This window comes from Protopterus annectens, chromosome 4.part0, assembly GCF_019279795.1.
Source record: "Protopterus annectens isolate FY-2018-M chromosome 4.part0, PAN1.0, whole genome shotgun sequence".
Lineage (NCBI taxonomy): Eukaryota > Metazoa > Chordata > Ceratodontiformes > Protopteridae > Protopterus > Protopterus annectens.
Window position 1 is genome coordinate 1,723,253,298 of NC_056733.1, and position 17,197 is coordinate 1,723,270,494.

Sequence of the window (17,197 nt, forward strand, 5' to 3'; positions counted from 1 at the left end):
ACAATTCAACTCCCACTTTGTGAACTCAATTCTATCCTTAGTATCACAGGACAGTTCCTTCCTCACTATCCCCCCCAACACAAATAACACTAATACAAGCTTTACCCTCAAAACAGTTTCCACCACTTCAATCAAAAGCATGCTGTCCAAACTAAAAACCTCATCAACAGCAGCCGACCTACTCCCCATCTATTTCTTGAAACTCACAGCAGATGCTATTGCTATCCCAGTCTCCACTCTCATAAACAGATCAATTGTTGAAAACTATGTGCCCAAACTCTGAAAAATATCCTATGTTACACCCATACATAAAGGTGGGACCTCCACTGAACTTAATAACTACAGACCCATTGCTTTACTCTCCCCCTTGGCCAAAATCCTAGAAAAATGCATCTATACCCAGATGCTAAACTATCTCCTAGACAGCAACATCCTGTCACCTACTCAGCATGGTTTCAGACCTGCCCATAGTACCACTACAGCACTCCTCTGCTTCACAGACACAGTAAACAGTCTCAAAAATGAAGGCCTACAAGTGTCAACTCTTTTTTTGAATTTGTCCAAAGCATTTGACACAATCTCACACCAAATCCTGCTAAACAAACTAAACCCATATCATCTATCAAATTCCACTATTACCTGGTTCCAAAGCTACTTACCTGACAGGTACCAAGCTGTGAAATGGGAAAATTCTCTCTCTCCTCAGCTGCCCATAACTATAGGAGTCCCACAGGGTTCTATCTTAGGACCACTACTATTCACAGTCTTCAGAAATTACCTCCATACCTCCACACAGCATGCATCTATAATTCAGTATGCAGATGACACTACCTTAATCTGTGCTGCACAAAACATTCCCACCCTCCTGCAAACAACTCAACTAGCATTCTCTGATGTTGAAAACTGCCTTACCAAAGCCCAACTTATCCTCAATCCAAAGAAAACTCAGCTTATGATTATAACCAGTTCTAACAAAAACACTAACAGTCAATTCACTATCTACTCCACAAATGCTACTCCAATTGCTCCAGTGGCACAGGCTAAGCTATTGGGAATAACCATAGACTCCCACCTAAAATTTGATAGTCATCTCAACTTAACTATTAAAAATGTACATGCCAAACTGGGGTCACTCTACCGTATCAAACCATTTCTTACCAACAACACAAGATCAGCCATTGCTCGCTCCCAACTTCTATCCACCCTACTCTATGCATCTCTCATTCTGACTAATCTCAACAAAACTGAACTAAGCAAAATGGAAGCCTGCTATAACAGAATTGCCCGCTTTGCTGCAAATTGCTCATATAGAACTCATCACTGTACTGCTTTGAAACAGCTCCACTGGCTTGAACTGCCCAACCTCCTAACCTACAATCAGCTCTGCCTCTGTCATTCTGTCTATTACCTCACCATTAAGTGTCCTGCCCTCAAAAACCTAGTACAACATCACTCAGCCAAAGGGCCTCTTAGATCATCAAGCAAATTATTACTAGAAGTCACTAACAGCTACAATAGCTTTGAAGATGCACTATATAGTAGTTGAGTGGCTAAAAAATGTAACTCTGTCCCTACTAGCACTCAAAGCACATCATCCAAAGCCTCCTTTAAAGACCTCATCAGGCAACATCTCAAGCAAAGTTGGCAGTGCCATGATTGTTCCAAGGCTAGTGAAAGTGGATAACATATACATACTAAATCTAGAGCACTTGATAATAGTTTTCAATCTTACTCACAAACACTTGCTAATCTACAATGTATGTACTGTACCTGTGTACTATGTATTCTACCTATGTTCCAAATTTCAGCTGTACACCACAAATCTATCAATTACCTTTATTTTTAAAATTAATATTTTTTTTTGTTCTCTCCACTGTAACTCTTTATGTGCCACATACCACTGTAAAAACATGTCTCTTGTAATTTGTGTGTATACCGATCATGTCTAAATAACTAAATGTGTCTGTAATTTTTCTTTGTGGAGCTTTTCTCCCCGGGCCTCTGCTGAAAAAGGACCTTTTCAGCTCAGTCAGACACCCCTGGTTAACAAATGTAAATTAAAAATAAAATAAATAAATAAATCAATTTCCTTAGCCAGCATGGAGGCAGAGGTTTGCATGTTTCAGAACAGCAGTCAGATAAAAAAAAAAAACTGATGAAAGTCAGGTAATCACTTTGTTATATGCCATCGGCAAGGAAGCAGGGGCAATTTGATTTAATTCTCAGAGGGCTAAAGTGTTACATTTGAGTCAATAATTAATAAGCTGAATGATCATTTGATCATTTTGTACCAAAGAAATAAAATATATCTGTAAAGACATGCTTCCAAAATTGTGCACAGTTTAAAGATAAAAGTATAGCAGCTTTATAAGGCACTTATCATCTAAGCTAAGCCAATAAGCACACCATAATCTTGTTATGAATATTTATTAAATACAATAGACAACATTAGATACCACTGTATCTCCATATATAACTGTAACATAATACAGCCAATACCTGTTTGAAATGGTGCAACTCACAATGCAGAGTCCCAGAATGTGGAAACTAAATGACCAAAATTCTGGACTCAAATATACTAATTCCGGGATGTCCATTTCTCTGAATATTGCATTTTCTCCACTGTATCATGATCTCAGGGTTGCCGGATATAAGTTTGAGAAATGTGGGGGCTTACACCCACATCAGGGGAGTGCAAGGGAGACTTCACCTTTAAAAATATTAAATAAATATAACTAAAGGAGAAGAGTGATGTTCATTGCTGACTTTTATCCTGTACTGTCTTCTTTAATTTCTTTTTTTGGCACTTTAGTTCTTAGCATTGCAAGTCTAAACATTTGAATTGTGATCCAATAAAGTTAAATCTAAATGTTGTTCCATATGCTTTAATCAGACCCAGGCGAATGCCATTTCCTGTGTTGTCTAAAGTGGCGGCAGCAGTAAAAAGAATTGGTGTAAAGTAAACCAAATGAATGGGGTGTGACAGTGGATCTAGTCATGAAAAAGAATAGCAGTGCTTAAAAATGTGTTGATCTAAAAAAGCATAATAAAGCAGCCATGCAAGAAAGGTTTATTCTACCTATACGAAAACACATAGCAACCATACTGTATGGTGTTGAAGTGTTTTCCAAACTGGATTGAGAAATAACCAAAGCAAAAGCTGACTGTCCCCAATACTCTAGTAGGACAAGATTGTGTTCTAAGTGTCTGCCTTTTGGTATAACCTTAGCATCAGAAATATTTCAATGGAAAATGAATGACTTGTTACTTGTTTAAAGGGCATGAGGATGTTTTTGCTTTCTTGGATGACATTCCTGAGTTTGGTTCTCATAAAGAAACACACGATTCCTGGTTTGAGTTGGTGCTCAAACCATTAAAAATTATGGTATGAAACTAGACAAAGACAAATGCTGCTTTTGGAAGACTGAGCTTCAATATTGTGGTCACAGCATACGTGTCAGTAAAGTCATACCTGGTACAGACAAGGTCAAAGCAGTAGCAGAGCTGAAGTGTTCACCCTGTATGAAAGAGTCATGAGTCAGTAATACAAAATGGTCATCATACAATCCTAAAAGTGCTATTCCAACAAGCCATTACCTGCCCTTCAACCAAGCCTACCGATGAGTCTTGAGTTAGAAGGGGAGAGGAAAGTGGTACACAACTGGGATCGCAGTATGAAAAAATAATGAATTTTGATCAAACATGGTGAAAACTGAGGATGATCTCATAGCTTGATGGAAATAGAGACATTTTCATGCAGTTCTAGTTGAGCCATAAGCTGAATTTTGAATTTCTGACAGTGATTCTCAAACGTGTGCCAAGGAAAATCAGGTCCTCAGCTAGACAGAATGTTCATATTTCCTCAAAAGTGTTACCACATCCCAGTATCTGATACAAAGGGTGGATGTTGTGAATCCTCAAAGTGTGAAAGCAGTACATCTGCTATTAAACCTGAGATAACTTATCTTGTTCAAACTGTTTCTTAGAGTGACTATAGACAAAATTCTGTTCTTCATAATATTTTATCCAACCATTTTCTTTCAGCAGGTTTGTTTTCCATTCATATTACACAGTGGATGAGGCCATAATTCTGATCAGATACTGAGACTGAAAATGAGCAATATGCATAGATAAGCGACTGTTTTCAAATTTTCCTATTATAAGCAGTACTTCTGCTAATATTAGTGTACCTCAATTTTCTGGCTTTTGTATTATATGTAAAAGTTTAGAGAACTTAAAAAGTCAATATAATTCAAGAATGTTGAATAATTTCATCCTTGGTTCACATAGCAATACTTCATAGTTTCAGAGGGAGGTTTCAATATCCTTAGGAAAGAAGATATGATAATGAGAAATATATAGCTGCTATGTGTTGGTATATAATCTGAGTGGGTATGATATTACACATACTTTAAGAATATGTATCATTTCTATTTTAGGAAGTACCATATTCCATAATGCACTGGATGTGGTTTGCCACTTTCTAGTTAGCACATAATGAGTGAACTGTTTACATCATTTTTCTGCATCTTACGTTGTACAATATTAAAGTTGCTGTTTTACTGCAAGTACTGGTGAATCTTGACATTATTAACAGTATTGTCAACAAAACTGGGTAAGCAGATGTGTACTACAGTGGATATAAAAAGTGTACACACCACTTTTAAAATGCCAGGTTTTTGTGATATAAAAAATGAGACCACAAGAAATCATTTCAAAACTTTTCCCACATTTAATGTGACCTATAACATACGACCTGTTCAATTCAATTGAAAAACAAACAAATCTACTAGAGGAAAAATATAAAAAATAAAAAACGTACAATAAGCTGGTTGCATAAGCGTGCACACCCTTAAAGCAATTCTTTGTTAAAGCACCTTTTCATTTAATTACACCAGAAGAACACAAGGTAGTGAGGGAAAGGAAGGGGAGAAACTGAATACCATAATGGAAATATCAAATAGAAAAAATTATAAAGCAATTAAGACAAGAAGTTTCACTGTTAGAAGAATATAGAAGAAGGAACATATCAACAAAAATACTAAGAAAGATAGATGTGATAAAAGCAATGTGCAATATTAGAACAGACCAGGATCTATCATGCACTATCGCAAATAACAAAGTAAAAATTTCAGCACAGGCAGAAGAACTTTAGAAGATATGATGATAAATATAAAGGAAAAGTGGAAAATAAGCAATTTATTGAGGAACAAAAAAGGTTTTATAGAGAACTGGGAAGTAAGATAAAAGGAATTGAAAGACTGACAAAAAAAGAAGAAATAGATACATTTTGGAGAAGTATCTATGAAGATCCTGTGGAACATAACAAAGACGTTAAAGGGATAGAGGAAGTAGGAGAAAAAATAAGTTTAAAGGTATAGGTTATGAAATGGGATGAAGTAACAGCTAGAGAGATTGAAACAAAGTTAAGAAAAGCCTCTAATAGGAAAACCCCAGGCACAGATGCAGTACCTAACTTCTGGTTAAAAGTATTAACACCTTTGCATGAATATTTAGCCATGAGTAAGAACTATGTATATGCACACCCAAAACAGACACCAACCTGGCTAACAATAGGAAAAACAATGCTCCTACTTAAGAGTGAACCTGCAAGCTACCCTAAAAATTATAGACCAATAACTTGCCTTCCAGCGACGTATAAACTATACACAGGAATTGATGTTGACAGAGTTTATAGTCATTTAGAAGAAAACTCAATTATGGCAGTAGAACAAAAGGGCAATAAAAGAAAGTCATATGTAACAAAGGATTATTTGTTCTTAAATAAATTCATAGTGGAGAGGTGTAAAAGGGGAAGAATCTAAGTTTGGCATGGATTAACTACACAAAAAATTTGATAGTATCCCTCATTCATGGATAAAAGAGTGCTTAAAATGTATAAGATACACCCCTCACTGATCAATTACATTACAGTGACCATGAAACAGTGGCAAACCACTTTGCAATTAAGCCATGGTAAAGAACAAATTGTTATCCCAAGGAAAAAACAAATTGTTATCCCAAGGAAAAAAATTTCAAAAGGGGATATTCCAGGGTGACTCTCTGCCATCACTACTATTCTGCCTTGCCCTTAATCCATTAAGCTGTTTACTCAACAGCTTAGGCCATGACTATGATTTGGCTCCTAGAAAAGAACAAAGAGTAAAGACTTCTCACCTTCTTTTTGTCGATGATGTAAAACTGTACAGCTCATCAGATGAGGAACTGAAAGCAGATGATATAAGAATGTAATTTGGTCTTGATAAATGTGCAAAAGCAACCTTTAAAGCAGGGAAAATTGTAATGCCAGGAAAACATTAGTTTGGGACAAGAATCTGATATAAAAGAACAAGGAGGAGTGTATAAATATTTGGGAACTGATGAAAGATCAACAATAAAACATGAACAAATCTGAAAAAAACTTAGTAAGGAATACTTCAGAAGACTTAAATTAATTCTGAAAACAGCACTGACATCTAGGAACAAAATCCAAGCTATAAACAAGTTTGCTCTTCCTGTCCTTACTTACAGTTATGGAGTAAATGACTGCCCCCAAAACGTATTTGATTGACTAGATAGGAAAACAAGAAAGATGCTTCATACTCACCAAATGATTTATAAAAATCAGTGCATACTAAGATTATATATTCCCCATTCTGAAGAAGGGCTGGGCCTCCTTGAAATTGATTATCTGTACAGATCTGCAATTGTGGGACTCCACACATATCTGGTGACCTCACAAGACCCAAACATAGTGAACATTTTGAAATATGAGGAGAATAAATCTAAGATGACTTCTCTGCTTAAGCTACCAGAAGCATATCAGGGTCAGGCAGGAATGGAAATCAAACCAGAAGTAGATAAAAATCAGGCAGCAACTGAATGTGCCAAAAAACAAAAGAGAGAATATAACATGAAGGATCAGATTAGAAGGCAAAAAATGTGGAAAAAGCATAAATATAGTTGCAAGTATAGAAAACTTCTGAAAGAACCTCGTGTTGATCAGGAATGAACACAGGAATGGTTAAGGAGAGGAAAATTCAAACCAAGAGATGAAAGGTTAATATTGGTGGGCGAAGGTAGTGGGCTGCATAAACATTGGTTTATAAAGTTCATTGAACATGTGGGAGAAATAGACAAATTTAGGTTTTGTAAAACAGAATTGGAAACAGTTGCACATCTTGTTGCTGGTTGCGACATACTAATGGCAGAAGGACTGTATAATGAATGGCATAATAATGTGGCAAGACTGTTGCACTGGGGATTGTGCAAACATTATGGTATTGGATTGGCCGAAAAACACTAGAAACATGAGCCACAAAGCATCATAGAAAATGAAGAAGTCTACAACACTTGGAATCATGCATTACCAACAGTCCAAAAGATAGATGCCAGAAAACTGGATATAGTGGTACAAGAAAAGAAGACAAAAGTAGCATTGATCATTGAAATTGCCACACCCATTGACTACAGTGTCTTGCATACAGAGAGACACAAAGTCATAAAATATCAGGATTTGAAGGCAGAAACAAGAGCAATGTGGAAGAAAGATACCCAGACAGTTCCAGTAGTAGTAGAAGCAACGCATCTTATAAAAAAATAATTTACAGTCATATTTAGATATGTTACCAATACATGTAGCTCCATATGAACTGCAGAATTAGTCATTATTGGGCACATTATGGGCGCTGCAAAGAGCACTACTGGCTGACATCAAATATTGAAACAATACTAATTTCTTGAACTTTAATTATACTTTGACTTAGGAATGGGGTCCATTCCCATCATGGTATTAAAAACCCAAAAGATTTGAAGAAATTAGAAGATTGAAAGGTATCAGTCAGGAGATGGTATAAAAACATTTCCACAGCATTGGATATACCGTGGAACACAGTGAAGACAGTCATCAAAAAGTGGAGAAAATATGGGACAACAGTGACGTTGCAAAGAACTGGATGTCCCTCCAAAATTGATGACAAGACAAGACAAAAGCTGGTCAGGGAGTCTGCCAAGAGACCTACAACAATACTGAAGGAGCTGCAGGAATTTCTGGAAAATACTGGTTGTGTACTACATGTGACAACAATCTCCCATATTCTTCATATTATGGCTGGGCTACAAGGTAGATTTGCAAGACGGAAGCCTTTTCTTACACAGAAAAACATCCAAGCCTGGCTAAAATTTGCAAAACAATACATTAAAGTCTCCCAAAAGCATGTGGGAAAATGTGTTATGGTCTTTTGGCCACAATTCCAAAAGGTACGTTTGGTGCAAAAACAGCACTTTGCATCACCAAAAGAACACCATCCCCACGGTGAGGCATGGTGGTGGCAGTATCATGCTTTTGGGTTGATTTTCTTCAGCTGGACCTGGGGCTTTAGTCAAGGTGGAGGGAATTATGAACAGTTCCAAATACCAGTCACTTTTGGCCCAAAACCTTCAGGCATCTGCTAAAAAGATGAAGATGAAGAGGAATTTCATCTTTCAACATGACAGTGACCCCAAGCATGCATCCAAATCAACAGAAGAATGGCTTCACCAGAAGAAAATTAAAGTTTTGGAATGGCCCAGCAAAAGCCCTAACCTAAACCCAATAGAAAATCTGTGAGGTGACCTGAAGAGGGCTGTGCACAAGAAATGCCCTCACAATCTGACAGACTTGGAGTGCTTTTGCAAGAAAGAGTAGGCAAATATTTTCAAGTCAAGATGTGGCATGCTGACAGACTCCTGCACAAAAAGACTGAATGGTGTAATTAAATCAAAAGGTGCTTCAGCAAACTATTAGTTTAAGGGCGTGCACACTTATGCAACCAGCTTATTGTATGCTTTTTATTTTCTATATTTTTCCACTAACAGATTTGTTTGTTTTTCAATTGAATTGTACAGGTTATAGGCCACATTAAAGTTAGGAAAAGTTTTGAAATGATTTATTGTGGTCTCATTGTTTTATATCACAAAAACCTGTCATTTCAACAGGAGTATGTAAACCTTTTATATCCACTGTATATGAAACAGTTAAAAAAATGACAGGCCTGCCACTTTAGTTTTTGGTGTATGGAATACAAGGAGAAAAATATATAGTATATTGCAACATGCTACAGATGGTCAAGTGTGTGAGCTGCTCCCCTCTTCATCCTGTAGATCTAGGTATGCGATCTTAAGTATCCTTTTGCAAAATGTGTGCTTACTAGCAAGTCACTTTACCAAGAAATTCTCTGTGTCATCTCTGAAAACAGGTTCCTGTTGGGTTTAACTGGGTATATAATTAACAAAATAATAAATAAATTCTGCAAGTAATGTGAACATGACCTTCCCTAAATATTTACATGTCAGTATATTCAAGAATAATAAATGAGATAAGCAATCATTTGGCTAGCATAATGGGCTAGCATGTTGGGTAGCAAGTAAATAATGCAGGACAAAAAAAACAAACAAATACATTAAATAAATGACAGCTACACATGTTGGGTGAAGACTAAAATATTTATCCTGATACTCCTTCTTTGTTAATGTTTTTATTGATTTAACATATATGCAATGCATACCCATAAAGGAAGAAATTCAATATCACACACTCTTATATAGTGTCAGAAATACATTAAACCATCAAAGTAATCCTATGTAGTTAACAAATCAAGTTTCTTTCAATAGCAACATTAAGAGTGTCACAGCAACTAGATGTCTTGATATAATTTACAGACCTTGTTCTAATCACATCTTTTTCAGTTTTATATAACATTCTTGTTAAATTTAGAAATTCTTTGAACATAGGAACTGAGTTTGTTTTCCAATTTTTGTATTTTTTTTTTCTAGTTACAGCAAGAAGCCTTCAATACATATTTTCCTGTTTAGCTTTTAGAGGTAATGCAAGTGGGAGATTGACTAGTATTGTTGATCTACTTAAAGAACAATTATCAAACCATAATACTTTAAAAAATATTTATCTCTTTCCAATGAGCATTTAATTACTCACAATCCATAATCATATGTGCCCAATCAATCTTTACATCCTTACTTCATCTCCACAAAATTGAAGAAGTCACTTTACTACATTTGGACATTTTATAAGGGTTAACAAATGTTCTATGTATATATTTCCACATAAAATCTTTCTGGTATAGACTTTAAGATGTTTGGCTAGCTGACCTAAGTAAGACAATTTTATTCCTATCATGAATTGAGCCATTTAATTCACTACTATCTAAACAAATTGCTTAACTTTGCATCAGACTTAGTATAATTTATAATTAACGTATATGTCTTGGAATGTTTCCATTGTAGGTTCATTTACCTTCAAAAATAGCAATCATACAGACATACAATGGTGTATTGTATAATGAACAGGATTCAAAATAATTCACTACACACTACCGGAATTACCTATTAACAAACTTTATTTCTACCTTTGAACAGAAAGTCTACTTTAATAGCATATAACAAAACTAGTGCCATGAAACAGTAACTAAATGGAATTAATAATTCAAAACAGCACTTTAGCCATGCAGTTCAACAGTTCTTTAAAGCAATGCAATAAGAGAAAAAAGGTTAATACATCACCGATTGGCACTTCATCACAGCCACCTCATTGACTGGGGAGCCCAAAGCAGTCTGGCTGGAGATTCCAACAGGGAACAGGCCAGGGCAATGCATCCATTCCATGGAGAAATCCAAACCAGACCCCCATGAGACCCCATCTTATATAGGCTGCTTGTTTACCCAAAAATCAGACATATCCTGTAACTAGAATATTCTTTGACTAGAGTATTCTCTTATCAAAATGTACTCATCTCACAGGGAAAGTACAGACTACATGACAGCAAACAGGGGTGGTGGTGAGTCACCCACAGATGCTTCATTGAGCCTGCCAAGTCCCTGTGATCATACTCCATAAAATATGTAAACAACGGAATATTCTACTAAACTATTAAGCTGAGTCATCATAATACTTTGTACTGCCAAGCTTATTCTGACCTCCTCGCTTAAGCACAGAAGAGAGTAGAAAAGTAGAATGTAAAACTGAATATTAACCCATTAATAGCTGAGTGTCAGTGATAAGGCTTACATGTAGTCAATAATCACTTAGCCATTTTTTGTATTACAAATGGGGAATGGTGTTCTTGTCCTATTCACTAATTCTACCTACAAATTAATCTAATGTCTTTTTAATGGATAGTATTAGTTGAATAATAGATTCATCCAACTTATAATCTTTTATAAACATTCTAATGACTTAGTTTTCCCTTTTTAAATCACTTATACTATAATACTAACCCATTCCTTTTTTAATATGGTCATTTCAACAGTGTTCTGAGTTTCCAGAAATCTAAAGACATATACAATGGGAAAGCACAAGAACTTCCATTTTAAAATGAACAGGATTTTATAACTATATTTGTTAACTATTTTTAAGAATGATTTCATATATGAAGAGTACAGCAATTTAACTTTATTTCCCTCTAAAGTATGTTTCATTATCCAAATGATAGCTTTATTATATACTTCTAATTTGTCATATTTGATAAACCTATATGACTATAATATAATCTGTTCCTGAGTAGTATTCCATTGAATAGTATAAGTTGGGTCCAGCCAGAGTTTAATAGAGTTAAAATTTGCAGCAATGGAATAAGATTCTATATCAGAAAAGCTAATACCACCACACTCCCAAAGTCTAATATGGTTTTAATTCTTGGATTTTTAGGATACCATAACAATGAAGATAATATTTTTTTTCTATTTTGTTTAATGGTATTTTTTTCAGATATTAAGGCTATTTATTGTAACATATAGATAATAATAAATAATGTAACCATTTAATAAGAAATAACTCATCTTAAAAAGTAAAAAAAAAACACTAAAATTGTGATTATTAATCTTACTCACAGTCTTATTTTTTTTATTCCTAAACATTTAATTTTAACATTCCCAATTATATTTATATTTATCTTTTAATTTACTATTTAGTAGTTGATCCATCACTAAGATTCCAGTTTTATCATTATTAAACTTCAATACTGATTCTTCTTGAAACTTTCCAATATCCTCATCTATTTCTTCAACTGAGTTGTTTAGATCCCCTATAGTTAATACAATATTATCTTCAAAATGCCATATTTTAGGTTATTAACCAAAAACCCATCAATTTTAGCATTGTTTTTTTATACTGTTAGCTAAGTTTCAATGACTAATGCAAATAATAAATGAGATAAGGAAATACTTGGTTTGTTGCTTTGTTTAAGGTAAACCAGTTAGGAATGTAAGATCTGATTTAAAAAAAAATATATATATATATATATATATATATATATATATATATATATATATATATTAGAAACCCTATACAGATTTCTTAATATTACAATAAATTGTTCAGGAAATGCAAATTCTTCCAGAGTTTTAAATAAATAGTTCCAATCCACAGAATCAAAAGCTCTTTCAATACCTAAACTAATTAGAGGCAATTTTTGTTCAGTCTATCTGCTAAATCCAACATTGTTAGTACCCTTTTGATATTACCATGAGTTAATTTATTAACTATGAGCCCTGTTTGATCTTTATTAATTAAATTATCTACTACAACTTTTAATTTTATTGCAAAAATGGAAGTAAATACTTCATAATCTACATTTCATAATGAAATTGGCCTATATGATGAAAGTCATTTTTTATCCTTTCCTTGTTTAAATATAGTAGAAATAACATAATATTTCCATGATGGTAGACTTATTTTAACACTCTGTATTATCCTGAAAAAGTCACTCAATAATTCTAAGACATTTTATGGAAGCAGATTATACAACTCCATACTTAAACCATCTAACACTGTAGCTTTGCCATTTTTACCTTTTTTTTAAAACATCTTTAATTTCAGTTGTGATAATAGGTTTATTTAACAGCGAATTTTGCTGATCATTTAGTTTATGAGTAATATCCTTCTTTAAATATTATTTAATTTTGCAATCATCATAATTAACATATTTATTTTTATTAACAACTTCATGAAATGTTTCAAAGATATTAAACATTTCCTCTACATGTAAAGGAAGCTTATTAGTTTGGGGATTTCTAATATTAACTTTTTTGCTTAATCTTAGCTAATATGTGGAGATTTTTAGAAGTAATTGCATAACTTTTTAGTTTTAATTTTCCTAGAGCTATATCTACTTTGTGTGCTAAAATCATTTGATATTTTGTCATACTTTTTATAATTTCAGTGTTATCTAATTTCTTAGTTTGCTGTTCAAACCTCACTTTATGTATATCATCTTGTATTTCTAATAACTCTTTGTCATACTCTTTCATTTTATTACTTGACTATCTTATCATTCTATCTTTATATGCATTTTAAAGGAATCCTATAATATGACTGTATTAACCTGAGATTTTGTCATGCAAGGGTAGATATTCATCTGTTTGTTCCTTGAGGTAACTCTTACCCCGGGATTCATGAAGCTCGGCGCAAGGCCGGTGTAAGGCTTGCGCCGGCAGTGCAGTGAATAATCGGCGTAGCAGCGCCATATGCATAGTAATGAGTGTGCGCCGCAACCACAGACACGTGCGGAGGGCACATGAGCGAGCCCAGGTAGGATGCGGCCATAGGCGTGGCCAAGCCGGAAGGCGATGAGCAACCTAAAGTGCTGACTTCCACAGGCCGCCTGCAATAGTAACCGCACCAGCCAGGGTCCGTGGATAATGAAACATATGCAGACTATGCAACATAGAACCCGTTCACACAAAATGGAGAACCAAACATCAACCCACGAAGTCCAAAGTGTACCCGTCCAAGGAACAAAGGATACACATAATACCGTGTCCGTCCCGCAATGCACCGTCAGTGGGCATACCCAGCGAAGGTGTACCGAAGCATGTCAGTGCACCGCACCTACATAGAAGTAGCCACATGGGCATGGTCACCAGCAGTAGTGAGAGTACACAGCCGGGTAGCCGTGTTGATATAACAACAAGAAGGAAACTAGATACCCTAAACACAGGCAAACATGTGCATAGCAACATGTACTACACCCAGCAACGTGCCCGTCGCATACACATAGGACGGCGTATGCCTAAGCGTAATATCCAGAAGCAGAACCCATGCATGCAAATGTAATACACAACAGCCCCGTCATAGCATGTAACCCGCACCCATGTACGACCGTGCACCCAACCCAGCTAGCAGCCTTGCGCAGCTACACACCTACACACAATGGGTATACCTGAAATGTAGTAAGAAGTATTGTCCTAGGCAGTGCCACACGGGCAATTATGTACCCCACATGTTAACATCCCACCTCAGGTACAGATATCCAAATGGCTGCATGTGAATGTGTCGGCAGAATGTGGACATCCCGCATGTGGTATGGACCTGTCGAAACCCCATAGGCATGCACACGCCACGGTGCCCATAACTGTACACATCTGGACAAGGCGCTATGTTCAGCCACTGTACTGATGATTAGCTATGCAGACATGTCAAACACAACATATATGGCAGAACATCTGCCCACCAAGCAGGATGCCCCAACAGGGTGCCACAGGCACAGAAGGTGAAGGTGGGACATCACATGCTGAGAATAGCATTGCCGGACGGCCAAACACCCACGGCCAACGCAAAGGATGGAATAACATGTATATGCCTGGATGGATGGGTATGTCATAGCATGGGAATAGGCCAAGCTACCCACCATAATAGCCATGTGTACCAGATACAAACAGCCAGTAACACGCAGTAGTAATACAGGAAGGCATACACGACTGTGGGAATAGCACAGGACATATGGCACGTGCCAAGTGTTGATGCATGACACAAATGTCCAGGATGGGGCCCCCTGCAAAGAGGAACATGTGCCAACCCCAACCCCCCCCAGATGTACTGGCAGTAAAAACACATCCCAAACACACACCAACACTACCGTCCATCCCACGATAGCAACGGAGGCTGGTCAAAGACCACCATGACGCGTGCACAAACAGGGACACGTGTAACCGTTGCCCTAATAACCCCCCTCAGGCCAAAGAATAATAGTATGGACATATGCATGTAATGCTGTGAAGGATGTGTGGTAGTCCTCAGTATCACACAGGTAGGTACACAGATACACTGTAATCAACTGTGACGTATGTGCACTGTAGACAGCATACCCGCAGGTAATACATAGTTCAATCATGTGCCACAGAAATATACATATATGAATGAGGATAGGGGATAGACAAGTGTGAATGGGACAAACTATGAACATAGGTTCATAGGTCCATAGGTACAGAGTAGGCTACCTACCCAAGGGCAGCCATAACCCTAGGCCATAGTTATGTTTCCTATGCCAACCCTCCAGTCTGGAGATAAAATGCCTATTATATTGCTGTACCTCTGTCAAGCAGTGACAATGATGTAATCCCTGGGGTATATCTGCAATCCCCCATCCATTGGACAAGATCCCCCTCGAACAAGGCCAGCAAGGTTGTAGACCCTCCAAACGCAGAACACTTGTGATCCTGGTGATAAGTTATCCTTTATTGCAAAGCACCAACAATTCCGCAGACAGTAAAAAAAACACACAGCAAGGACTAAGCGCTTTCACCCTGGAAACAGAGTGAATCTGAAGATGCCCTGTTTCCAGGGTGAAAGCGCATAACTTATCACCAGGATCCAAGGCCAGCAAGGTTCTCTGCCTCAAATGTACCGGGATGTTGTTCCACAGCATAGTGAGTGTCTGGGTGATGTATCTGTCCCTCCAACACATTCTATTAATGACCGTGTCAAGGTTCACGTCACCTGCCCCTGTGGTTCTGAGGGATGTAGATCCAGTAGGTGAAGCATAGTCATCAAATATGGGTCGACATGGCCTCGTATGTCAGGCACAGGTCACCACTGAACAAGTGGTATGTGACTGAATGGAGCAGGAGTCCTTACAGTGGGGCAGCATAACACAAATCCCTGACACCCTGCATCCGTCTGGCGATGAAACTATGGGGCCTTCCCAGCTGCTGCAGGTGTCGGGTCAGATACCTTCCGAATGGGGCAATGTACTCAATCATAGGTCTAATGAGTAATGAGTACAAGGAGACGATGACCTACCCTGATCTAGATGTGAATCCCTGCACGATCAGGTGGGCAATGTAGAGGTTCTACCGAACAACGTTAGCAACGTGTGTGTCGAACAAATGGTGACTGACAACCTGGGTCCCCAGATCCCCGGTAATTCCCCGTGTGCCCAGTGGACTGCCACCCACATGGTGGCTCGGGGTGACCTTGTTCTCCCCGATGGGTATGACAATGCATTACCCGGCATTTAGCTCTAGGCCATGTCCCTGACAGCAGATATCCATATCTGTGAGGCCCCTTTGAAGGATATCTGTGTCAGATGTCCGTCCCACTATGGCACCCGGTTCGCAGTCATCTACAAACAATGTCAGCCATAACCCCCCTGTGTTTGCTTGTACTTTGGAAATGTAGATGCAGAAAAAGAGTGGACCCTGGACAGAGCCCCGTGGGACACCGCCTGTGACTGGCAGTGAGTCTGACATGGTGCCAGCAACTATGACCGCGTGGGTTGTGTCACCTAGCCAGTTTGCAACCCATCCTGAGATGTATGGGTTCACATCCAAGCCGATGGGTTTATCAACGATACCCGAGGGGAGTATTGTGTTGAAGGCATTTGCCAGGTCGAGGTAGGCTGTATGGACTGCCTGACCCTCATCAATGGCCTCGGTGACTGTTCCTAAAACGTCAACCAAGTTTTAAACGCATGATCTGCCCCTGACCAAGCCAAACTGGGTTGGATGCAAAGTATGCAGGTCCCCTATGTCGTCATCTATGGGCTCCAGTATGATCCTTCCCCATGTCTTTGCATATAAGGGTTCCCAAGATAATGGGACGGTAATAACCAGGGTCAGTGGAGGCACTGCCCCTGTGAAGTGGGACTACAGTCGCTGTGCGCCACAACTTGGGTACGTTACCTGAGGTGAGGCTAAGATTAAACAGCTGTCCTAACTGTGGGTCTAATTCCTCAATGAGATCGCGGAGTACACAGCCGGGACACCATCTGGTCCCATGGATGCTGTGTTCACTACCTTGGAGAGAGCATGTCCCACCCGTGCATTACAGAACATTCGGGGGCCACAATCTGCTGGTACAGACATCTCTCCATGTGGGGGGGAGGGAGTGGAGATGTCTTCACTGAACCTGTCAGCCAGTATGTTG